Source organism: Amblyomma americanum, chromosome 2 (genome assembly GCF_052857255.1).
Source record: "Amblyomma americanum isolate KBUSLIRL-KWMA chromosome 2, ASM5285725v1, whole genome shotgun sequence".
NCBI classification, from domain to species: Eukaryota; Metazoa; Arthropoda; class Arachnida; order Ixodida; family Ixodidae; genus Amblyomma; species Amblyomma americanum.
The window spans coordinates 141,583,441-141,590,119 of NC_135498.1; positions in this window are offsets into that span (position 1 = coordinate 141,583,441).

Genomic DNA, 6,679 nt, shown 5'->3' on the forward strand with positions numbered 1-6,679 from the left:
AAAAAAAACAAGTTAGCCTGCGCTTCAATCTACTAACCTCGTAACCACTGCCTGACCATATCCTATCTGGGTCATGGCATACTGGGAACTCTTGCATACCGTACCTCCCTGCCGATCCCAGGCTCTCGACCACAGTGGCACCATCCCACCGCGTCGCCGCTCTCCCTACTGGCGATTTGCGCAACCTAGAAGGCTTGCTTCAAACGATCCAATATAGCTGCGGTAAAGGACATATTGTGTGGACAGTCTGGGTAGAAAGTGCATTTCTGTAAGTTGCAAGAGTGATTTGCGCTCATCAGCCAACAGTATTTCGTTATCGAGGATGTAAAAGAATACACGAGAGAAAGCGAGGAAATGGCCGGCTAGTATTTGAAAACGACATTTTCAACGTCATCGCTCAGTAAGGCGTACTAAACGCAATGGTTAAAAGAGCCCTAATTCCGCCCGTTTTGCCACAAATGTAAGGATCACCCTGGAATTTCATGCTTCTATAGCATAAACCAAGGAAGCTAAAGTATTTGCCAATTAGTAGTGGTTAGGGGTACCTCTTTCAGCTTTTCCCTTTGCTATATTCATGTACTTATGAATATTAGCAACCACAAGCGGGTACAAATATCTACATACATTTCTGACTATGTGTCGGTGTGGAGAGTGAACAATCGGGCTTTTTCGGCCCAGCTTGTCACCACAGTATAAATTAGCATAGCTTGAAGGGGAACAAAATAAACTAGTGAGGCGGAAACTAAACGAGTTAGCGGTAAGAAGTAAAGTAGATTAATTCAGGATCTCGCAGCAGAAGAGATTCGCCTTTAGCTGAGGGCGACCTTAATGTTCAAGCAATTACTGTTATTCTAACCTCTGTTATTACAGAGCGCGAAGTACCAGCGGGCCGCAGGACGGTAAAGAATACAGGCGAGCTCAGGAGACAAAATGTCTGATTAGAAACGCCATAGCATGAGAGCTTATTAGCCCACACACATAATAGAACTCGCAGAGTTCTCAAGCTAATCAATAAGAGGAAGGTTACCGACATAAGGCAGTTTAGGTATGGAGAAATGCTGCACGCTTTAGAGAATGGAGGCAGCCTAAGAGCGGTGAAGATGAATCTAGGCATAGGCAAAAATCCGGTGTACGCGTGAAGATACAAAGAGGGCAATGTCATTAACAGCATGGATTAGATAATTAAAGCAGACGAAAAGTTTTAGAAAAATCTTTACATTAGCCAAATTAATCAAGACCTTAATGAGAGGCAGTAGCGCAGAGCGATGAGACATCCTGCCAATAACGAAAGAAGTAAAATATGCTTTAGGAGCAATGCAAATGGAGGAAGCAGATGGAGAGGGTTACGCCACAGATGATCTGTTGAACGGTTGGGAGATTTTGCTAGGAAAACCAGCGACGCTGCATGTGCAATGTGTTATGACCTCTTGAGCACCGGAAGCTTGGAGGAACACTAACATTATCTCAATCAATAAGAGAGAAGACGTCAAGCACAGGAAAAATTGTAGAGTGCGTCAATGTATTTAGAAAGGTAATCGCTAACGGAGGCAGAAAAAGTTTCAATAAACCAAATTATCAGGAGAGCTTTGTACAGGCTACTATACGACAGCCCACATTCACGCTACCAAACAGGTGATAAATTAGTGCCCACAATAGAACAAGCCCTTATACTTAGCCTTAATGGGTTACGAGAAAACATTTGACTCAGTCAAAACATCTGTAGTCATGCAGGCATTACGGAATGAAGGTGTAGAAAAACTTTGTGCAAAAGCAAGATGTCTATGACGACTGCACAGCCACCAAATGAAGGTGTCGTCCGAGAGGACGCAGCACTGGCACTTCAATCATCATCATCATCAGCCTGACTACACTCACTGCAGGACAAAGGCCTCTCCCATGTCTCTCCAATTAACCCTATCCTTTGCCAGCTGCATCCACCCTTTGCCTGGAAACTTTCGTTTTTCATCCACCCACCTAACCTTCTGCCTCCCCCTGCTACGCTTGCCTTCTCTTAGAATCCGCTCCGTTAGCCTTAAGGACCATCGGTTATCTTGCCTTCGCAGCACATGCCCTACCCAAGCCCATTTCTTCTCCTTGATTTCGACTAGGATGTCATTAACACGCGTTTGTTCCCTCACCCACTCTGCCCACTTCCGGTTCTTAACCTTACACCTATAATTTTCCTTTCCATGGCTCATTCTGTTCTCCTTAACTTAATCTGAACTCTTTTCGTTAGCCTCCACGTTTCTGCCCCGTAGGTGAGTTCCGGTAAGATACAGCGGTTGTACATTGAACACTTTTTTCTTGCGGGATATTGGTAGCCTGCTATTCATGATCTGAGAGAACCGTATGCGCTCCACCCCTTTCTTATCCTTCTAGTTATGTCCCTCTCATGATCCGGATCAGCTGTCACTACCTGCCCTAATTAGACGTATTCCTTCACCACTTCCAGCACCTCGTTGCCAATTGTGAACTGCTGTTCCCTTGCTAGACTGTTCAACATTACTTTGGTTTTCTGCATGTTAATTTTCGGACCCACCGTACTGCTCTAACTCATTGATCATAATTTTCAGTCCATCTTATCGAGTGACTCAGTAAGGCAATATCATTAGCGAATCGCAGATTATTTAGGTATTCTTCATTATCTCTTATCCCGTACTGTTCCCAATTAAGGCCTCGGAATACCTCCTGTAAACAGGTGGTTAACAGCAATGGCGAGATCACGTCTCCTTGCCTGACGCCCTTACTTATTGGAATTTTATTGCTGACGTTATGGAGGACTATGGTAGCTGTGCAGTTGCTATATATATATATATTCCAGTATTTTGACATAAGGCTCATCTCCACCCTGATTCCGCAGTGCCTGTACGACTGCGGACGTTTCCACTGAGTCAAATGCTTTCTCATAATCAATTAATGCTATTTAGGGGTTGGTTATATTCTGCGCGTTTCTCTATCATCTCACTGATAGTGCGAATATGAGCTATTGTGAAATATCTTTTACGAAAGCCTGCCCGGTCTTTTGGTTGATTAAAGGTGTAGAGACACCAAATTTTCGGGTCGTCCGTTTGGGACTTACATGCTGCGTAGTGATGCCATAAGCATAGAAAACGGTGTTAGAAGTATCAAAACGCATCAAAAATTTATTTAAATATTTGTACAGGGCGTTTCGGTTTCGGTTCGTACTTGCTAGTTTGTTATGCGACGTCAAAACCTGGCAGACATAGCTTGTTTTTGTCACGTGGGAACAAAGAACTGGACGTTTACCAGCAGGCGCATCGTCTGCTTGAAACGCACATGCTACTCACTGGCACGCACAGTCGGACATTCCGCAAGTCATATTGTCATTCAGTGGCGCCGACTCTTAGCAGGACTAAGGGCCTGAATTTCGTTTTGCGCCTGATACGGACTATGATAAATATGACGAGGACGAGGAAGAAGCTGCCGCAAAATGTGCCATATTACTTGAGGAGAAGAAGAAGAAGAAGAAGGAGAAGGTCAATCCCAAAATTGATGTCCGGATTTGCAATTTCTTCTAAAGTAGGTAAAGTAGAAGAAGAAGAAATTGCAAATCCGGACAACAAATTTTGACTAAATCATTAATATTTAATCACTCTCTTTATTATTATTCTTAAAATTTTAAAATCAAAACATTCATCCCTTTTCTGTTCATGACGAAAAATTCACCGGTGTTGCGCTCCCACGTGCTTTTCCTTTTTGTAAACTGCGTTCAGGTGAATAGCCACCCGATTCTTGGCCGATCCCCCAGTGTGGGTATGTGCCATCTTTTGTTAGGCTAACAACAACAACAACATTTGTGCTTGACCCGCTGGCCAGCGATTCAGAAGAAGAGTCAGGCCTCAGGTCCGGATTGAGCCAGCGGCAGCTGTTCGCAGATGCAACGTTGAACGGTAAGTAATAACGTGGCTGACGTATCGTTTTGCTCTTTGATTAGAGAACTGTTTGCTTTCGCAATATCACGGCGTCCAATCAAGTGTTAGCTAGAGCTTTCTGTCTTTGTATCCGCAGTCACCACTCTAAAATCTGGCGCAGAAAAAAAGCAGTTCACGAACTTGTATACGCACTATCGCGATCAAAATATTACGGGACGCATGTTCTCGGGAACAAAAAAATTATTGCGCCTTACCTCTTGAGCACGGAATTGTTCATTAACATCCGCGCTATAATTGCGCGACTGCGCCGAAAAAAATGTTTTGCGCACACTCGCGTCCCGTAACCTTTTTATCGCTATATTACGTATGCTGTCGCATATGTATATTGCCGCGGTGAATTTAGCACGCACGCCGTTCGCGAACTTCAGGGTTGTTTCTCTCTCTGCACGTGGTCTCTCGCATATTGCCGCATGCGAACTTACACACTCGCGGAGTAGGTTCGAACCGCCCCACAGCGACCACGCGAGATGCAAACGCACGCGTTCAGTGTGTGTGCCTGAAAAGTGGTGCTTTGTAATCATCTTCGGCTGTGGGCGTGATGGGACAAACAGGCTCTGTCTGGCAGTTCCGCGACTTACGATGGGAAGAATACAAAGCCATGCATACATTTATCGTAGGTGCCCCTGTGGCCATTGCCGCCCCATGGATGCGGATCGCGACTCGGTGTGCTGCAAGGAAGCACCAAAAGTGGCTTCCCACGTGCCTGAAAATGCAGAATGCGCGAAATCCAACTCGACATTTCTGATTGGGTGTTTAAACATATATGCTCACCATATAGCGTACTTTGCGCTGTTGGATGACAGGCCTCCCTCGTCGACACGCAAGAGATGCACAGGTAACTGAACATTACTTGCTCGGCCACTCAAGAAATGTCCTGTGAATACCTCGGTTGCACTGCAAAACTTGTGTTTCACTCTTGGTATCCATTACAGAACTTGCATCTGTTTAACATGCGTATAGCTAAGTGATTCAAAGCTAGAGCTCATGTTCTTTTTCTGGCACCGAGTACTATGATTGAATTCATCCCGCACCATTTCAGGCTAGTTTCCAAGTTTCAGCCTGGTTTCTACATTTATGATACTATTGCTAGCAAAGCTAAGAAGCAGTTAAAATGCAGCTTGCAACAAAACTTCACCATTTCCGCTGGTGTTTTTTTTCGTCGTTATCACATGTTGCATCAAACCTACCACTTGTAGCCCGCAGACACATACCTACCTTTATTATCAAGACTGATGGAAGAAGGGATTGCTGTTGTGTGACAATCTAGCGGGGTTCTTTTGGCTTCTGTTCATTAACATCACAGCAATTGTTTTGCAGCCGCGACAGGTACACTGCTTACCGGCTGTTTGTACGGTGGATTTGGCGTTGCCGAGGTAGAAGAAACCGCAGGGTTCTGCCAAGCTGTGTAGTGACCGAGATAAGGAATGCATTCCCTGCACAGCAATACTGCGTTTCTTGCTATCCTGAGCAGTACCGTTTATGTGAATAAAATTGAACTGTGCCGAAAAAATTTAAAGTGTGTACAGTGATTTCTTCCACATCAAACTGCGGGGAAGCCCTATGAACTGCATCTCAACATAGAAGCCGGTTAGGTGCCTTATTATTAAAGTTCAAAGGGCCTTCAAGCACCAGCCACTCTGGGCTAGCCGATCCTTACGTGTAATTCACATGTTAAATAGTGCCTTGAATAATACGGCTCCCTGAAATTCAAGCTGCAGAGCTGGTTTTTTGCGTTTGCGAGAATATAAGAGTTTCGGTAGTGACCATATATTCACACACTCATTTGCACATGCAACAGTTGCATATGCAACAAGGAAAGGCAGACAGTGTGCACATGTGCCAAGCCAATTTGCATGGTATGCACCAGGCTTACATATTCCACTATTATGACGGCATGCTTTACTACATAAAGTGTCCCCTGAATCTGTGAGCACCTTTTGCACTAAATCCTGGGGAGCGCTGCCATTGGTTTATGCCGTTCACGTGCAGCACAGCTTCAGTGCTCCTCACGGCATGAAATCATGCCCAAAAACTTTGGAAATACGATTATGCGTGTGTGTGGGTAAGGTTTCTTAGTGCATAAGCAGCCGAGGCTATCGTGCGCCAAACACGGGGCAGGTAAAATCACACTGTTCTAACTGCAGACAACTAGTTGTGAAAAAGAAATATTACTATAAGTCTACGATTGCAATCTTTCCAGAGTAAGCTGGGTTGAAAAGGGGTATGTTTGTCGTAAAATATTGTAAAATACTTTTTCTGATTATTTTTGGTTTACTGCAACCACTTCGCCACATTCACAAAGAGGCATGTCTTGTCCTCTTTGTAGCAGAGATTACTGGCTTTGTCAGTACCTTCTCAAGAGCAGTGACACCCAAATGAGGCAGTGTCGGAAAACAAACCATCGCCGATTGCCCTTTGTCTCTCACATTTTCTGGTCTTTGTGATTGTTGAGATAGAGGGAAAGAAACTACCCCATAAGTACCGACACTACACAGGGAATCTGTGAAAAAATTTGTTTTCTTTTAATGTGTGAGGCAGAGCTTCATGTAAAAGTGTTCAACAGACATGTCAGCAACTTGTACTAGCATATATGCGACTACTTCCTAAAATAGGACAACCATGCATGCAAAAGGTGAACAAGCCGAGGTATAAAAACAGGGTTCCAAATCGAAGTACAGTACAAATGGCATTGAACAGGAGCGGCTGGCCAAATTTGCGACACCCAA